Source organism: Notolepis coatsorum (genome assembly GCF_963971535.1).
Source record: "Notolepis coatsorum genome assembly, chromosome: 11".
NCBI classification, from domain to species: Eukaryota; Metazoa; Chordata; class Actinopteri; order Aulopiformes; family Paralepididae; genus Notolepis; species Notolepis coatsorum.
In genome coordinates this window covers 89928046-89946939 of record NC_140175.1, presented here as the reverse complement: position 1 = coordinate 89946939, position 18894 = coordinate 89928046, and the positions used below count along the sequence as shown (strand labels likewise).

Sequence of the window (18894 nt, the reverse complement as noted above, 5' to 3'; positions counted from 1 at the left end):
ACTCAGACTGATTTTCAGGACTCATGACTCGACTTGGACTTGAACACTGATGACTCGGACTTGGACTTGGACTCGAGCATTGACTGCATTCGGACTCGGAAGGTGCAGACGAGGACTCTGACTTGTTAATTGATACATTTTGTAATAGGCCCTAATCGTTTGGTATAAGATATTGATGGCTGGTGCATTTGTTTGGCTATTGTGTCACAAAGTAAATAAACTCTTGAAATGGTGACCGCTGTGTCATTTATGTTTAATGTAGACCTTTATTTTATTTGTATGTCAGCTCTTTGACTGGCAGAGTGGAGTGGACTCAACCTTGATGACTTGGACTCGGACTAGGGTAATGGGGACTCGACTCGGACTCGACTCTGGCTTGGACTCGGACACTGGGGACTCTTGACTCGACTCGGCCTTCCTTTGAAGAAAGTGGACCGTGTGCGTGTAGAGGACGTTATTGGCCAACAAGATCATAATCTAAATCTTGCCTGCCTTGCACACCACAGGCCGATGGAATAGACTAATCTGGGTTTATGTGGGCAGAGCTAATTATCATGTCTCTGTCTCGTGTCATGTTTCTATGGCACCCAGGACAGACTCCACATGGTTGGGGGGTGTCTGACAGGGCCTTGTACAGTATACATGCTCTGGGGTGGGAATCACCAGTTTCATCACGATACGATACGATATCGATTCTTTGGACAATGATACGATATTTGCCGATATCACAAAGTCTGCCATGATACGATTCGATTCGATTCAGGTGCCTGCGATCGATATGAGACGATATTATGTGCCCATTTAACACAATCAGTCACATTTAGATCAACAACAAAAAAGGCTACGGAAATATCAATTGACGTTTTTATTTTTGAGCTCTTCCAGACATTTAAATGAAAAACAATCTATTGTTTTTTATACAAATAGACCTCCTGTTCACTGTAAAGTGCCATGTTTTTATATATTGAGCTTTAAACTTTAAGTAAAATGTTTTGGAACTCACAACACGCAAGCTAAAACCCCTTCCTCTCCCAAACCGTTCCTACAATTGTTTTATGTTGCATGATGATCATATCAACGTTATCTGTCCATCCTCAGTAAATAATATCAATATAATAATACTCCTGACTTCATCTGGTATTTTCAAACGCACACACACACAGAATGCCCCTCCCCCAGTCCCCACACACACACAGACAGAATGCCCCCGCCCCTCCTCCTCCTTCCCCTCTCCTCTCTCCGTTTCTCTCTCTCTTAGCTTAGTTAGCTTAAGCAGCTAATGTAACGTTAATTTAGGTCTGGCCATGCGACGTGGGCATAAAAGAATGGCGACGATGCAAAGCATGTTAGATACATTTGACCCGTTGCGGGGGGAAAACTGCACAGACTTATATCGGGTCACAAAATAGAGGCTCCCTAGTGCTGCTCTGCTGTACAGAGCTATACGGAGTTTCACTCCTTCGCCGGATTTTCAAAATAAGAGTATCGCAATATGAATCGATCTTTTTATGTTGCATCGATCCTATTTGATTATTGATAATAGATCGATATATCGATCTGGATCGATGTATCCCCTTGACTGGTATTTTTTAGACTGCATGTTTTTCTATGCGGTTAAAAACTTGTTTTAAAAAAATACACTGTGTATTCATGTGGACGGGAAACCTTATGGATAACGCTGACATCATCAATGGCCATATATATACGGATATTATTGAAAACAGAGTATGTTCTCTGCAGTCAGGACTCAGGAGGACCATGGAGAGCTCACTGCAGTCTCCCTTCCAGGTAATTTCATGTATGTGAGTGATCTTTGCGTTGTGTGGGGAGATATTTTAAAACACAATTTTGTACCAATTTCATAACCACCATACAAGCAAAAAAAACACAGAGTAACACTAAACGTAGCCAATTAAAATTCTCGCACGTTCCATACAAGCTCTCGCCAGACGGCCTGATTACTTTTACCAACGGATTTCCAGTTCCGCGTTCGCGTTCTGCGATCGGATTGGCCACTGACGTTTCTGGTCGCGCCAATCGTGTGACGCCTGTTTCTATCGCCGGTTAAGCTTAGGCACTCTTTCGAAGTTGGTTAAGGTTAGAGTTTGTCTTAGAGCAGGGCGATAGAACACCAGCCCTGATTCCAAACTCTAACCTTAACCAACTTCGAAAGAGTCTTAACCAGTGATAAACTAGGCGTTAGGTAGTTTGCAGCTGTTCGAGGCGGAAATGGGAGCGTCACGCGATTGGGCGCACATGTCACATGACCAGAAACGTCAGTGGCCAATCAGATCGCACCAGAAACATCAGTGGCCAATCAGATCGCAGAGCGCGGAACTGGAAATCCGTTGGTACAAAACTAGACGCCGCCAGACGCACCAAGCTCCCGGTAGCCCCACAAAGAACTTGAATATAAAAACATTTCATATTTGATATTATTATCATTTCATCTCCCAAAATATAATACCTGTGCAAATTAATTAAAATACCGTTTAAGGCCTTAAATTGAGAATTATATGATACCCTGTAAAACACTGTCGGTGTGGACAGGATTACGGAAGACCTGTGTACGTGTGGATGAGGCCTCGGTTTCATGTCTCAGACTGAAGAAGGTCATCATGGGTGAAGGTAGAGACATACAGTGCCTGCACACACACACACACACGCACGCATGGACGCACGCACGCACACACACACACACACGCACACACACACACACACACACACATGACCATTGAATTAAAAGGAGATCACCTTACAATATACTGCAACATGATACATAATTAATCACTAATCCCTCACTAACTACACATGTCATTACAGCACCCGTGGGGCCTGGTGGTCTTGTGTTTTCTGCCCCTGGACCTGTTGCTTAGTTGACATTTGGGGTCAAGAGGGCATGCTGAGCTTTTGTCCACGGTGAGATTTGTTCACAGCTGAGCTGCAGCTCAATGACTTCACTTGCTGCCTTGATCACGCATCTCGAGCAGCACGCAGATTCCCAACAGGGACCATTCTCCTACGCAGAGAGTTGGATGATGTTCCACTCGCGTTGCACTGTCAAACATCTCTGTAGCCTACTAACTAACTAGTGCTACCTATACTCTTATTATTTTCCCTAAATATATTGAATAAATAATATTATATTATTGTCCCCCCCCCCCCCCCCCCCCATATTTTGGTCTCAAAAATCAAAACAACGATGAACGCAGCCAAAAAGGTATGGTTTCCTTACACAGAAAAGACATAGAACTATAGTCAGTTTACTGATAACTACATCACGGCATAACTCATAAATGTTCAGACAAGCTTAATCTTTTGTTATTAGCAGTACATATACCCAATTTACATTTTCTTTCCAAATAATTTGGTTGCATATGTCTGGATTTGGTACAGATTTGGTCTCTTGGGCAGAGCTGTTTAGCATACTTGCTGTAGAAATTTACTATTTTATCTTACCTAATTTTGATATTTAATTAAATGTATCGTACTACTACTACTAGACTACACACAAGACACTTTCTGTAAATAATTTAAAAAAAAATTGTATCTTACCTCATTTTATATTTTATTTGATGTTAGGCTACTACTACTACCTCGTTACCATTATTGTATTCATTGATGTTTCTTGATGTGCACTGTTGAGTCTGAGCTCGAAACACAAGAATGTCATTACCTGCAATGCCCCCTGTATTGTTGTGTATTTGATAAAGAACTTGAACTTTAGCAGGCATAGAGACAACTCTGCATAGGAGTGTGAACAGGGACACATTGATGTCATGAACTGCAACCTCTGTATGAAAAGTGCTATACAAATAAAGTTATTATTATTATTATAACTATGAAGCAAAGAACATGATGACACACACACACACACAAGTACAGTACACACAAGTACCTCTGCTGGGATCGAACGTTGCCAGAACATTCTTGTCTGTAGCATCCCATGTCTAAATGAAAAGAACATACTGAAAGGAATGGACAACCCACTGTTCTTTTAGAAAAGAAAACATACCAAGGCTGTGTCATCTGCTGATACAACCTAGAGCAGTGGTCGGCAATAGGCGGCCCGTGGGCCGAAATTGGCCCACCAGCAATAATATCTGGCCCTTCAGATTATTTTGAGAACATGATTTAAAAAAAATTAAATCTTATGGGCGGCTGGGTGGCGCAGCGGACTAAGCGCTCGTCACCAACGCGAGAGACACTGGTATCGAATCCAGCTGTCAGCGTTGCCTCCGGCTTGGCCGGCCGTCATACTGGCTCAATTGGCAGAGTCAGTGGGAGGGAAGCCGGTGGGGTGGTAATTCTGGTTGTTGTAAACAGCGACTCCTACAGGTCGGTCAGGGCGCCTGCACAGCGAGGGAGGGAGATGGTGAGGGTAGTGTGACCTCCCACATGTTACACCTCACCAATGAGCGTCCGCGCTGGCAGGTGAAAAGATGCTGCTGGCTGTCTCCTATGTCTCGGAGGAAGCATCTGATAGACTTCAGGGCTCCCTAGACGACCAGTGGGGGGCACATGTGAGCAACGACCAGGAAGGGGAGGGGGGAATTGGCATAACGACTAAATTGGGATGGGAGAATAACACAGAAAAACAGGAGGAGAAAAAGTGGATCAAAAAAATTTAAAAATAAAAGCTTATATATTATATAATAAGCTATAATGTCCAAACTGAGAAACTACCACCACCTAAAGAATGCTTATTATATGGCAGGGCGGCCGGGTAGCGCAGCGGACTAAGCGTCTGCCTACCACCGCAGAGACAGTGGGATCGAATCCAGCTGCCAGCGGTGCCTCCGGCTTGGTCGGTCGTCCATACTGACACAATTGGCAGTGTCAGCAGGTGGGAAGCCGGTGGGGTGGATCCTGGTCGTCACACAGGACTACAGGTCGGTCGGGGCGCCTGCTCAGCGAGGAAGGGATCTGGGTGAGGTAGTGTGATCCTCCCACGCGTTACACTCACCCAATGAGAGTCCTCGCTGTCAGGTGAAAAGAAGTGGCTGGCTGCCTCCACATGTATCGAAGGAGACATGCGATAGGCTTCAACCCTCCCTAGACCGGCAAGTGGGGGACAAATGCGCGCAACAACCAGGAAGGGGGGGGAGGGAATTGGCATAACGACTAAATTGGGATGGGAGAAAAATACAGAAAAAAGGAGGAGAAAAAGTAGATAAAAAATAAAAGAATGCTTATTATACTTGTTTGTTTTATCCATGTTGAGAGTGAATAACAGGTAGGCAGCGAGGTGCAATGTAGCGCTTGCTCAACATGAAAGAAATCGGTGGATGCAATTAAATTAAACTGAAGTCAAATTGGAGCAAAAAAAGCTGAATCCACTTCAAGAAGACACGCTACATTAGGTATAGTTTCTTTAATAGTTGTCATACAGAAGTACAGAATACTTTTATACAAAATGCTTCTTACTGTTACGCTCCAGAGACTGTGCTAGACAAGATAAGTATGAAATAAAATAAAGTAGCATGTAAAAAGAAGTAAAAATAGAGGTCCCAGTGTTCAGTATAGACATATGTACAATGTTCGATGCAGACTAGAAGTAACTGAGTTACCATAAAATATACAATATACTATGTGTAGCAGCCTGAAAATATTGCCTATTATTCAGAACTGCTGACTTGCTGTTTATCTCCCCTTTGTACACAAAGACATCATTGATATTCTCACGAACAATGATGTGAGTTTCTCTTCCTTCTATCGGCTGGAATATGGATGATACACAGTATCGCTGGACCATATTCACCATCCTTCCCCTGTGTGACTAGTAGGCGGGACCAGCAGGGGGCGGTGTCAGGCAGAGAGTGTCGGAGAGAGACGGGAGGAAATATATGGAGGCGGAAGGCGAGCCTCTTCGGCAGTGAACTTGACCATGAACAGTCGCAACGGGCGTGTGCTCCGGAAGAGCCCTGTTGAAGGAGTGATGTGGAAGAGCCCCGTTGGATACCGACGGGTGAGAAGAAGTACTTGCTAGTTGACGTGTTATCCTAGAAGTACCAGCGATAGTGTGTGAGCAAACGGTACAGAACAAAGCACTAACGTTCATAGTAGTCGGGTTACAGTAGTAGTGTGGCGGTATAAGTAGCGTGCGGCTAACGGCTATATCTGAGTTCATCATAGTCGGGTTACAGTAGTAGTGTGGCGGTATAGAGTGCGAGCCCAGATACACGCGTGGACCTACAACCAGTCTGCTCCGGCTGCCTGCAATCAGTCTGCCCTGGCTACCTGCGACCAGATCTGCACCTGGCTGCCTGCAGCATACGGGAGTTCGCCCCCTTCAACAGAGGTCGTCATCACCCAGCACACGCTCTCAGCCAGCACTGCCTCTCTGCTCCAGCTCCGCCTGCTAGTATCCTCACCGAGAGCGTTCGACGCCATCTTGCCTTCCGGACGACAGTGGCGTGGCGAGGCGGCCATTTTGGATGAGTACAAATGGGCATTGATGCTCCAGAGCTATTATACAGTATACAGTGTGGTGCAGCCTGCGGGCGAAGTTAACGTTGCTACTACCGTTCAATAGGGGAACCCCAAACAATATATGCCGGCATTAAGATAGGACTTCTGTATTTTGTGGGCCCACTTGTTGCTTTCTTTCCTTTTCTTTGAGTGTGATAACATGTGTGTTTAATAATATCTTCCCATCCAATTAACCCTTTCCCTTGGGGAAAGTTACAGACCTGGTGCATTATAATTAAAGCCTTTTGAGGTATTATTCTGGCCGTATAATTAGAACCTTTTGAAGGTATTATACAGGGTGAAGGCCCAGACGTGGGCGATGAGTCAAATACCTTGCAGTATATAATCCCTGATACTAACCCAGAGGCGGGTGTACAAAATACGGGTTTTGGGGGTGTTGATTCACAAACGGAGCTATAGTGGGACTTCGGTCTATGTAGTCATTCTCCTTAAATCATTGTAACTGACCAGTACAATAATAGTAAAGAAGTGGATGGGAGTTCTGTGTGTGTGTCCATTCCTGAGCCGTATTAACCCTTTTGGTGTGGGTAACATACATGCTATTAATTCCTTCCTATTGCACCTTTCCCTTTCATTGTAAGGTTTCTAGGGTCATTGAGGGAGGGTACTGCTTGCGGGGGGAACCAAGTTATTTATTTACAATCCAGTCACTAGGTGTGGGAGGGTGCTAGGGGAATAATTGGGGGAAGTGAGGGCATGTTGGGGAGTACTGCTGACTGCCCTGGAAGGGAGAGGAAGACCAGAGTACCAGACCAGGTTTGTAAATCCTGGGCCCCATCCACTCCCACTGCCAGCCTCCAGTTGACGCTCCTGACCCAAAGATGGAGGTGCAGCTAGCCAGAGTTCTACTGTGTCTCGCTACCCAGTGACCGTGCCCAACAGTTCCCACGAAGCAGGGATAATCCACCCTGCTACATATGCAATATACTAATATACAATACTATATAGTGCAAAGCAGAAATGGGATGAGGTACAATTTAGGTACAATTTACAGTAAGGTGTACGAGTTGTAGTGCAAATCCTTTACCAATAAATATAAAGTGTGTTTAGGTGATCTAAAGTGTGGAGAGTGGGTGCTGCAGTGTGTTGTTTGTTTAAAGTGAGTGTGTGCGTGTGGATGTGTGTGCTGTGTGCATTTGATGGTTGTTGCATAGTGTTTATTGTTCGTTGAGCAGCCTGATGGCCTGGGGATAGAAGCTTCTTCTGAGTCTTTCTGAGCAAGCTAACGTTACCTAGCCTAGTGACACAACAGGCTAGCGCCTGCAGCTAACAGCTGACTGGCTAACAGATAGGCCACAACTAGCACGCAAGCTAAGCAGCTATCACCTGAACTTGTACACAACGATATAACAAGCCACACTCAGACAGGCCGCCGTTCTGAAACCCTCCTCACCTTTTAAGAGAGAAGAGAAACGAGATGTTAACACAGTTTTACAACGGTGATTTTACCATCCGGCGGAGCCAGCACAAGTCCCATCTGGGCTGTAGCCGACTTGAACATGGATTTTCCGATAACGATCATCCATGCCCACATTTCCTCGTTTAGGGTATACTCTCATTTGCATATGAAAGACGGGGCCTATACGGTGACAGAGAAGTACCCACACGTCCAGAGATCCTGGGATCACCAGTTCTACTGGCCGTGGCCCACTAGTTGCTATAATGGGCTTCAAACCAAGATCCTCCGCCGTCGCCTAAAAAGGCTGAACAAAGGACCCTAATCTGGGGCCGGTTTTCGTAACATTGTCAGCTAGCCCCCATAGCACTAACAGACAAGTGGAGCTCGCAAGCAAACATTACTCACCAAACCTGGAACCCACCGCTTCTCACAACAGTCGGTGCGTCCTACAGTCCAGCTGTGTCGCTGGAGGGTTTTACCCCAACCAGCCGCAGCAAGGAGGACTGCAGTTGGGAGGCATGTAGCGGCGTGAACTCCCAATACGAAAAAACCGGCGGAGGTGTAGAATGATCATCATCTTCCAGACACTCCAGTACGAAGACAATATCGCCGTATTTTCTCGAATATAGTGAGAGAGAAAATAAAGATATGATGTCAACGTATCTCTTGTTTTCCAACTTTCTCCTACTAACAACCTCGTCAAGTGGGGATCTACCAGGCACTTCCTTGTGGTGAAAGCGAAGAAGGAGGCGAGTGTGTGGCCCCACCCAGGGGTGCAGTCGTAATATGGGCGAAGGCCAAACGCCCGCGCTCCCGCACACGCGCGCGCGTGCACGCGCATACATGTTCCCGCACAGAACAGATGATATCCTTCCAGTCGGGAGATCAAGCAACCCCCCACCACACCTACAGGGCTTGTATTTGGTTGTCGGTATCCTATTATTATGCAAAGTCTAGGTGATAAGTGCCGGTGGCCGGGGTATACGCGGCACTTATCACCTAGACTTTGCATAATAATAGGATGCGCGCACTTCGGCCTCAGTGACGAAGCCCAAACGTCATTTGACCGCGTATGCCCAGCACTGCACCCCTGGCCCCACCCCTGCTTATGTAGGTAAGCTGATAGGGGTGTGGTCAGACGAATATTGGGATATAAAGGTACACTTGTGGGGTCTTTATTCAGTGCGCGTGCACGAGCGAGGTACTGTGCAGAGAGTGATGCCGAGCGGAGCCATTATGATACAGAACTGTAAATCAGATTTGACACTTTCTGAAAACCTGTTTATATGTCATCCCGTGATGACAGATCTACTCTCACTGCCTCCCTGACACTGTGGTATCAGGACAGCAGCACAGTGGAAAGCAGGGGTAGGCTGTGTGCGTATAGCTAATCTAGGGTTGAGTTGACCAGCTTGCTGCTAAAATGGACAAGAGCCAAAGCGATTAAAAAGCTAGAGCAGGTAGCTCCTGTCAACCCAGGACGCCCAGCTAATGCTTTTTCACAACTATAGAGGCATATTCAGAGGAGAGCATTGCTTCTTCCTACCTGGAGGGGAGAGAACAGATGGTGGAGGTAAACGGTACCCTATCCCCCCCCCCTCACAGTGAGCTGTGGTGTTCCACAAGGAAGCATACTAGTTCCTGTTTGCGGACGACTCAGCCCTGCTGGTCTCTGACAAGAACAAGTTACAGGTTTAAAAAGCCCTCAGCTCGGAACTAGGCAAAATCTGCATATGGCTCGCCTACAACAAACTATCATTACACATGGGCAAAACAGAGTCCATACTCTTCGGTTCAAATAACAAACTCAGCAAGACCGACGGCTTCTCGGTTACAGTGGGTGACAATATTGTCACAAGGAAAGATGAAATTACCTACCTAGGTTCCATCCTAGAGGCTAATCTTTCCTGTGACAAAATGGCATCCAATGTAATAAAAAAAGTCAACCAACGAACTCGATTCTTGTACCGGATCTCCTCTCTGGTAAACAAGAATACCCTGAAGACTCTGGCAGGAGCACTCATTCAAGGGTACTACGACTATGAGTGCACCTCATGGTACCAAAGCACCTCAAAGGCACTAAAAAACTAATTACAAACATCTCAAAACAAGCTAGTCAGACTACTGCTTGACCTGACTCCTAGAACCCACCTCCTACAACCTAGGATGGCTTAGAGTAGACGACAGAGTACAGCAACTTGCAATGGGCCTGGTCTACAAGATACACTATGCGACCAAGGTACCCATGTACATGTCAAAATACTTCCCAAAGGTCAGTGAATACCACGATCACAACACCAGAGGGAGCTCCACAAATCATGTTAAACCCAGATTCGGCTCAAACAAGGGACTAAACACGTTTCGCAATTATGCCACATCAATGTGGAACTAGGGCTGGGCGATATGGCCAAAAATGATATCGCGATATATTTTGGCTATATCGCGATACACGATATATATCGCGATATTTTTACATTTCCTCTAAATCACTTAAAAATGCTTGATTTAACCCTTTGATGCATACAGTCACGCCAATATGATGATTATAATAAGTCCCTGCAACATATGTTTGCATTATTAAACCATGAAGATGCTTTAAAAAATAATTTAATGAAAATGTACTAAGAGTAGTCTACTGACACACTAATAAAAAAAATTATTTACATCTAAGACAATTTATATAAAAACTCTTGGGTGCCTAAGACTTTTACACAGTACTGTGTTTTCTATCCACTTTAGCCAAACACACATATATATATATGTATATATATACACACCCTACTGTGAGAAAATAATAATCACACACAAAAGGTATAATGGCTTATAGCAGACTTAATGATTTTAGAATATTTCAGATAATGAAATTAAATGTTTATATCATCAACTATCCAGTTAGTATTTATACTGTCTGTAACGTTTGGCTACTTTAAATCATTGAATGTAGAGAAAGAGCGAGAGGGAGAGAGAGAGAGGGGGCGAGAATGAACAAGAGAGCCAGCCCCCCCCCCCTCGGGTTTGTTCTAGGTTCGCGTTTTGATCGTCTAAGCTGCCGTAGGTGATAACGTCACACTCGAATGTAAACAGGAAGAGATGGAGATGGAGACACACGGAGATGGAAATTGAATGATATACAGAAATGAATAACTAATAAATATGAAGTTATGTTTAAACTGCTGTTGTCAAGCGTTGTCAATATAACCCACCCCATTTCCTCACGAATGGAACTAGTCTTGTGGAGTCCGCTTTGACCGTTTACCAGGGTTAGCAGCTATCGCTAGTAGCTTAGCATAATCCTAATGGATACCTTGGTTAGCAGCTACCGTTAGCTCATTGCTCGTGTCAATTAAATTACATGTTATTAAAGGTCCGCGCTGGTCTGTCTAATGAAATTACAACCGCAACATTATATCGCACTGTACAGCCCTGACTACACTAACGTTAGCCTATAGCTCCGCCGTCCCTTCTCGAGGAAAGCACTGCGAGTGTCTCTCGGCCGCGGGCGGCGCCATATAAACTAAATACTCGATGTTCGCGATATAGTACAGTACTACATCTCGGGTAGAACAATCCGCGATACATCGAGTATACTCGATATATCGCCCACCCCTATGTGGAACACCCTACCCAAAGCTGTAAAGGAATGTGAATCACTACCCACTTTCAAAAACACTCTCAAAGAACACCTACGGGAGACTGCAATTCGAAACTGGCCCCTACAAATGTCTTAACCCAGTTGTACAGTAAATTACCAAGTATGGCTTTGTCATTATTCCAATGTACACACAGTGTACAGTGTCCCCCCCCTACCCCCCCCCCCCCCCTCCAATGTACAGCCCCCACCCACCGAACCCCACCCCACCCACCCAACCACCTCCAATGTACAGTTTCTACGTCAAATGTATATACACTCTTTTTCTGGACACTTTTTGTATCACAAACAGTACTGTATTTGCAAATCTGATATGTCATAAATGTATAGATGTAGCAGTACTGTCTATCTGTATGTCATGTATGTCATATATGTTATGATGAATTAAAAATGGGGGACCCTGATGTAAACAAGACAAAAGTCTTTCTCTGGTCTGCATCCCCTTAACAATTGTATGTATTGAGCTGTACTGTACTGTACCCATTCTGCAATCTGTTAATAAACGTTTCAATCAATCAATCAATCAATCAATCAATCAATCAATCAATGTGCAAATCAAAATGTGATTGATCTCTGGGGTAAAGTGGCCAGATAGCTGTCAGGTCATACTTGGATTATTGTTTTAATGATGGTATAATAAATGCGCTATTTTATGGTATTTGGTCAGGATGTTATTGTCTTGTTTTTAGAATTATGTAGAATATGGATTTGTTGTATTGGACTTTTGCTTTATGTGTTGTTTTATATGTTATTTGTATATGTCCTTTGGTCAGAACATCGGGGACCATGCTGGAAATAAGTGTTGTCACTTTTGCATGTGCTCCCTTGGATTTGTTGTCTTTGGATCCATAAATAAAATCAATCAATCAATCAATCAATTGGAACACTGAACGTTATGCATTACTGCCGTAGAGGTTTTCCTCCAATATTTCTGTTTTCACCTCCCCCCTCCTCCTGCCCTCTTCCTTCCCTTCCTCTTCCTCACATCCTACCCTGTTACGTTCCAAGGCCCGGTCCTGGCTGGACCAGGCAGGAGAATAACATTGGACAGTGCTCTCCTCCTGACATTGGCTCCCTACCTCCCTCTGACCTAAGCCCGATGGTGCGGTCGGTCATTTTGCGTTGGTTGCACATTATTGATTTGATTTGTAATATTATGTTATCCTGGACCATCCCTGTCTGTGTTTGATGTTACACCCCTGTTGAGTTGTTGTGTGTCATTGCCTTAGTGTCTAGTTGTGTTTAGTGTGTCAGTGCTTTTGTGTCTAGGTTGTGTTTGTGATTCTGTGTTTTGGCCTGGCCCTGCCAGGTGTTGATCGTTATTAATTCGTGTTGGTATTTAGGTGTCTGTTTGTTCCTCACTTCCTGGTGGTATCATTTCCTCCCGTATCCCGTGTTGTCCCTGTGTCGTGCCTGCCTTCCCCGTTGATGTCTAGTGAGTTCTTGCCTGTATACTCTGTCGTTTTCTTGTTTTCCTTCGTTGTGTTATTAGTAGTAGTGTCTTGTATTTATATTGGATAAGAAGTAAACACCCCTTCTTCAAGCATCGCTCCTCGTCTCTGCCTCCGTTCCTTCTCCCTTGTCTGCAAACTGTGTTTTCAACTTCATTAGCACACCAAGCGTTACATACCCTTTGTTTCACCTCGACTCTAGTCTTCCTCACCTCCTCAAAACCACCTTTTGTTATTCACCCCTCCTCACAACCCACACCCCCCTTCACAGAAAGCTTAAAGGAACACGCCAACATTTTGGGAAATTAGCTTACAGTCTTCTCCAGAGAGAGACAAGAAGATAGATACCAGTTTCCTCTCTGTGCGTTCAGTAGAAAGCTATCTGGCTGCACGTTAGCCTAGCTTAGCACAATGAATGGAAGCGGACATGGCCGGTTAGCCTAGGCATTGTCCAGCTAACACCTCTCCCGAAGGCTAACCGGCCATGTCCGCTTCCATTCATTGTGCTAAGCTAGGCTAACGTGCAGCCAATTTTTTTTTTTAAGAAGCAAGCTCACAGAATTGAGGATGATCTTGGTTTTCTCCTGGCCAGAGAAGCAAGACCTCCATTCAACTCCTAAACCTGGATTAAGTATTTGACAATGCTTTAACAATAAATCTGTATCCAACATGGAGATCTGACCACACACACATTAGTGACCTCTCTGGTTCCACCACACTGCCATTAGTGGAAAAAGTGATGGGGATCAGTAACTTCATTACAGAGTACACAGGGAGCACAATGGGTGGCATTGATTTTTGAATATTCTAATAGTCGTTAGATTATAGAATAAATGTATAGTTTATGCAAATATACGATTTTCGATTAGTATTCGAATAGTTCCCAGTGACTATCGAATAGCAATCTTTGAAAGAGTTTGCCTCATCCCTAGTATACATACTAGTATATAAGAACAGTCCATGTACCATACACCTTTGTAGAAGAATGTTGTCTGACTCAAACTGTTGGAGCAGGATAGCCTACTTCACAAGTGCATCTAGATATCCACCTCTATCAATCTCTATCCATCTCTATGCCCTTTTTATTTGTATTTGTTTTACTATTTATCTGCTGTTTTTTTTTACCTTGTATTGTATAACATATACCTTGTATTGTATAGTTTGTATAGATCGTTGTGTATTGTGTTTACAATTCTACTACTGTTGAGGAGCCGTAGTAGAATGTATATGTACATTTTAAAAAGCTGTGACAATAAAATAATCTGAATCTGAAATGTGAACGTGAAATTCCCCCTCTTGTTCACCAGTGCTGCAGCTGCCGAACCGGCCAACCGGCCAAACACGCAGGTAGTAACAGCAGACAGAAATACAAAAGATTAAGACCATGAAAATCAACACCCTTTCAAAACTGACATTCAATGATATTCCCCTTACACATGTTTGTATCCAACACCAGCAAATGTCTATTTGTATCATGTGTGTATTTGTAAAAAGAAAAAATATCACTTTTATTTAAAAAAGTAAGGTTGTAGATCTAGCTACCTAACGGTACCTAATACCACACAGGTGCATTGATTACACAACACAACACGTAACACTGCTTCTGCTTTTCAAAACACACCGATTAGAGCTAAGTTGATACTAGATACAGGTGCTTGAGACTTGTACCTTACTGCTTCCACTGTCTACAACTGCCCTACACTGTCATTTGTGCGGAGGCCACTTTTATCTTTTACTTTTATCGTAGTATGTAATCATAGTAATAGTATTATCGTCCACATCTCCGAGGACCTCTCTTTGGAACATCAACACCTCACCACAGGTCAAGAAGGCTCACCAGCGCCTCTTCTTCCTGAGGAGACTGAGGAAAGCCCACCTGTCCCTTCAGATTCTGGTGAACTTCTACCGGCGGTGTGCCATAGAAAGTATACTCATCAACTGCATCACAGTACGGCAATTGCACTCCCTCTGACCGGAAAGCACCGCAGAGGGTGGTGAAAACCGCCCAATGCATCACCGGTACATCACTCCCCTACTATGTAAGGGATAATGTATAGCTACGAGGTCATTGTCGCAAAATAATTGACCGACACGGAGTTTAGAATACAGAGGAGCCTCGCTGAGGTGTTCTAAACGTAGTGAAGGTCAATTATTTTGTGACAATGACCGAGTATAGGCTATACATTATCCCGCTTATTACATGGCTAACTTACTAACAATATACCTAATTCATTTTACACCATCGACAAGAGGAGATCAAATGCAGACGCAGTTGTTCTGTGGCTTTGTCAGCCCAAATAAAGTTATTATTATCGCCGGCAGCCGGCAGGTGTGTCTGATTGCACTGATGCAGTGTGTGTCAGTGGGCTTGATTGCTCCAGCTGCGAACAGCGGTCATTATTGCTCGGTTGCCCCTGGCAGCGGTCCGTTATCGAGTAATAACGGACCGCTGTTATGGGCAACCGAGCGCTATTGACCAATCACAATCAAGCATTTCGGCGAATATTAAAACGCCATGTAATAATGAGTTGTAAAGGATAGGCAAAAATTAAGCATGTGCTTCAGCCTTATTCCTTTTTTCGGCCATTGAGTTTGGATTTTGTGTGTGAGCTTACTTTGGATATGTACATTTGTGATAATTTTTTTGTAAGTCCACACAAGTGTGTTTTTGATTTGTTGTAAACAAAGACAGAAAATAAACAATTCATTCATTCATTCATTCATTCATTCATTCAGTCTATCCATCACAAGCTACAGTGTCTGAGGAAGGCACGCAGGCTCTGCTGCCCATACTGCAAGACTGTGAACTTGGTTGCCTAGACTCAATGTATACCTACCTACTGCTTTTCAATGTCTACAACTGCCCTACACTGTAATCATAATAATCTGAACTACCCACCTCATACTATAGTCTGTCTAGTGTCTACCCATATACTCTGCATATATATCTATCTACACCTGTCTGTATTTAGTAGAAGTAGAAGTCTTTTTGTCATCAGATTAACACACACACACGCGCGATGGGCGACCCACAGGAACACACACACACACACACACACACACACACACACACACACACACACACACACACACACACACACACACACACACACACACACACACACACACACACACACACACACACACACACACACAGTCCTTTTACATATCTGTATACTACATCTATATTTGTACATATCCCTTACTAGTTATGCTGATGGCCAGTACAAGTTACTACCATACATACTGTATTTGCACCTGTATCTTTCTGTGTGGAGTTTGCATGTTTCTCCCTGTGTTTCCATGGGTTTCCTCCTGGTACTCAGGTCTCCTCCAGGAGTACACCATAAAAATAATGCATGCTAGCTATATATCCATGGCGTTGCCCTTGACAAAGTTACTGGCGTTACAACTGCAGTTGGTCCCCGGGCCCCACACTGTGTGGCTGCCCGCACTGTTCCTAAAAAGTCAGGATGGGTCAAATGCAATGCATTTCCCCAAGGTGGTTTATAAAGGTTCAACTAAACTCAAACACAGAAACCAGTCTCCAACAAACCATTGTGAACACCTGTTCCAAAACCACTGGAGTGCCCCTCTGAAGCCTGGCCTCATTCTATGAGCAGCAGGTCAGGACAAAGGCCCATGACATCACAGGGGACCCCCATGTCCTTCACCCCCAGTTCCAGATTCTCCTTCTTGAGCATCGCCTAGGTGATTTATAGTACCAACTGGCACAGTTCTTTCCGGAAGCCACCCGCCTGGTGAACAAGGAACTGAAGGAGAATAGAGGCCTCGCATTGCTGCCTGTAACATAACAACCAGTGTCTTGGCAATGGAAGAGACACACTTACTTTTGAAAGTGGTTACCAGTGGTTACAGGCAGCCATACTGGAATAAAGAGAACGACACAAACATTCAAGGCCTCTATTCTGTTGGTACTGATATGTGGACTATTTCTCCATTTATTTATTATAATTGTTTTATGATTCTTTTCTTTTTCAGCCCAACATAATCCCAAACAGCTCTTTTGCTTGTCTGTCTGTTTCCTGTTTGTTTTTACTTGTGCCCAAAATTAAATTGTCTTTCGTGGAATAATACAGTTGTATTGAATCGAATTTAATAAGAGGGACCCTAACCACCTGCTGTATGACGCAGCCGAGCATAGTTTCCCCCACCTGTAATCAAAAAAGTCAACCAACGAACTAGATTCTTGTACCGGATCTCCTCTCTGGTAAACAAGGATACCCTGAAGACTCTGGCAGGAGCACTCATTCAAGGGTACTACGACTATGCTTGCACCTCATGGCTCCACAAATCATGTTAAACCCAGATTCGGCTCAAACAAGGGACTAAACACGTTTAGCAATATTCCACATCAATGTGGAACGCCCTACCCAAAGCTGTAAAGGAATGTGAATCACTACCCACTTTCAAAACCACTCTCAAAGAACACCTACGGAGACTGCAATTCGAAACTGGCCCCTGTAAATGTCCTAACCCAACCCCCTCCAATGTACAGTAAATGACCTAACCCAAGAATACACGAGACCCTCTTCTTGGAACCAGGTATGGTTTCATCGATATTCCAATGTACAGTTTTGCTTGTACAGTTGTACAGTTTCCCCCACCCCGCCTACCCACCCCCCCCCCCCCCCCCACCACCTCCAATGTACAGTTTCTACGTCAAATGTATATACTCTTTTTTAGACTCTTTTTGTATCACAAACAGTACTGTATTTGCAAATCTGGTATGTCATAAATGTATAGATGTAGCAGTACTGTCTATCTGTATGTCACATTATGTCATATGTTATGATGAATTGAAAATGGGGGACCCTGATGTAAACAAGACGAAAGTCTTTCTCTGGTCTGCATCCCCTAAACAATTGTGTGTATTGACTATTGAGCTGTAGCCTACTGTACTGTACCAATTCTGCAATCTATTAATAAAGTTTTCAATCAATCAATCAATCAATCAATCAATCAATCAATCAATCAATCAACCAACCTGCGCTGCGCAGCGCGAGACGCTTTCACTCACCTTTCGTGCATAGATAAGGTCCGGGCTTTTCCGTTGTCGAGGTGAAGGAAGGAGATGGACTCCCATGCAAAAAGCCAAAATTTAGTACTCTTGACTCGTCACTCGAGCAGCGAGAACGGACGCGCACAGCCACAGTCAGTACTCAGTACCCAAGACTGAGCCAGCTCACCACCCGTCACTAAAGAGCTCCTCGCATCCCGTGCTCGCTAAACTGGTCCTGATGAGGGCGGGGTGGGTTGTGTTTATTATAGCACATGCCCCGCCCACAAATAACCCGCTCAGTGCTGAATTCTCTATCTCCCTTCACAAGTTAGTTCCCTGCTCATCAGCTCATTGGTGTGTGTGTGTGTGTGTGTGTGTGTGTGTGTGTGTGTGTGTGTGTGTGTGTGTGTGTGTGTGTGTGTGTGTGTGTGTGTGTGTGTGTGTGTGTGCGTGCGTGTGTGTGTGTGTGTGTGTGTGTGTGTGTGTGATTGATTGATTGATTGATTGAAAACTTTATTAACAGATTGCAGAATGGGTACAATACAGTACAGCTCAATACACACAATTGTTAAGGGGATGCAGACCAGAGAAAGACTTTCGTCTTGTTTACATCAGGGTCCCCCATTTTCAATTCATCAGGATTGTGTGTGTGTGTGTGTGTGTGTGTGTGTGTGTGTGTGTGTGTGTGTGTGCGTGCGTGTGTGCGTGCGTGTGTGTGTGTGCGTGTGTGCATGGCCGCCTAGTTATAGTTGAAAGTGGGGGTGCAATTATTTTTTTTGTTTTTTTTTATTATAATTATTATTCATTTAATGAACCTGTACGTGCAATTTCCTGCAATATAGAGCCTTCAATCTTGACCAATAAAGCTGCTCTTTTCACT

General features: G+C 44.2%; 1 protein-coding gene across 1 annotated transcript in view; it reads right to left on the bottom strand.

Moving 5' to 3' along the window:
• The window catches only part of prlra (prolactin receptor a), a 78262-nt gene extending 60066 nt beyond the window's left edge, over nucleotides 1-18196 (bottom strand). Inside the window, exon 1 of the mRNA XM_084324269.1 lies at nucleotides 18033-18196. The gene's annotated coding sequence lies outside the window, so the exon portion shown is untranslated. The remainder of the gene's footprint in view (nucleotides 1-18032) is intronic.
• Nucleotides 18197-18894: the final 698 nt, after the last annotated feature.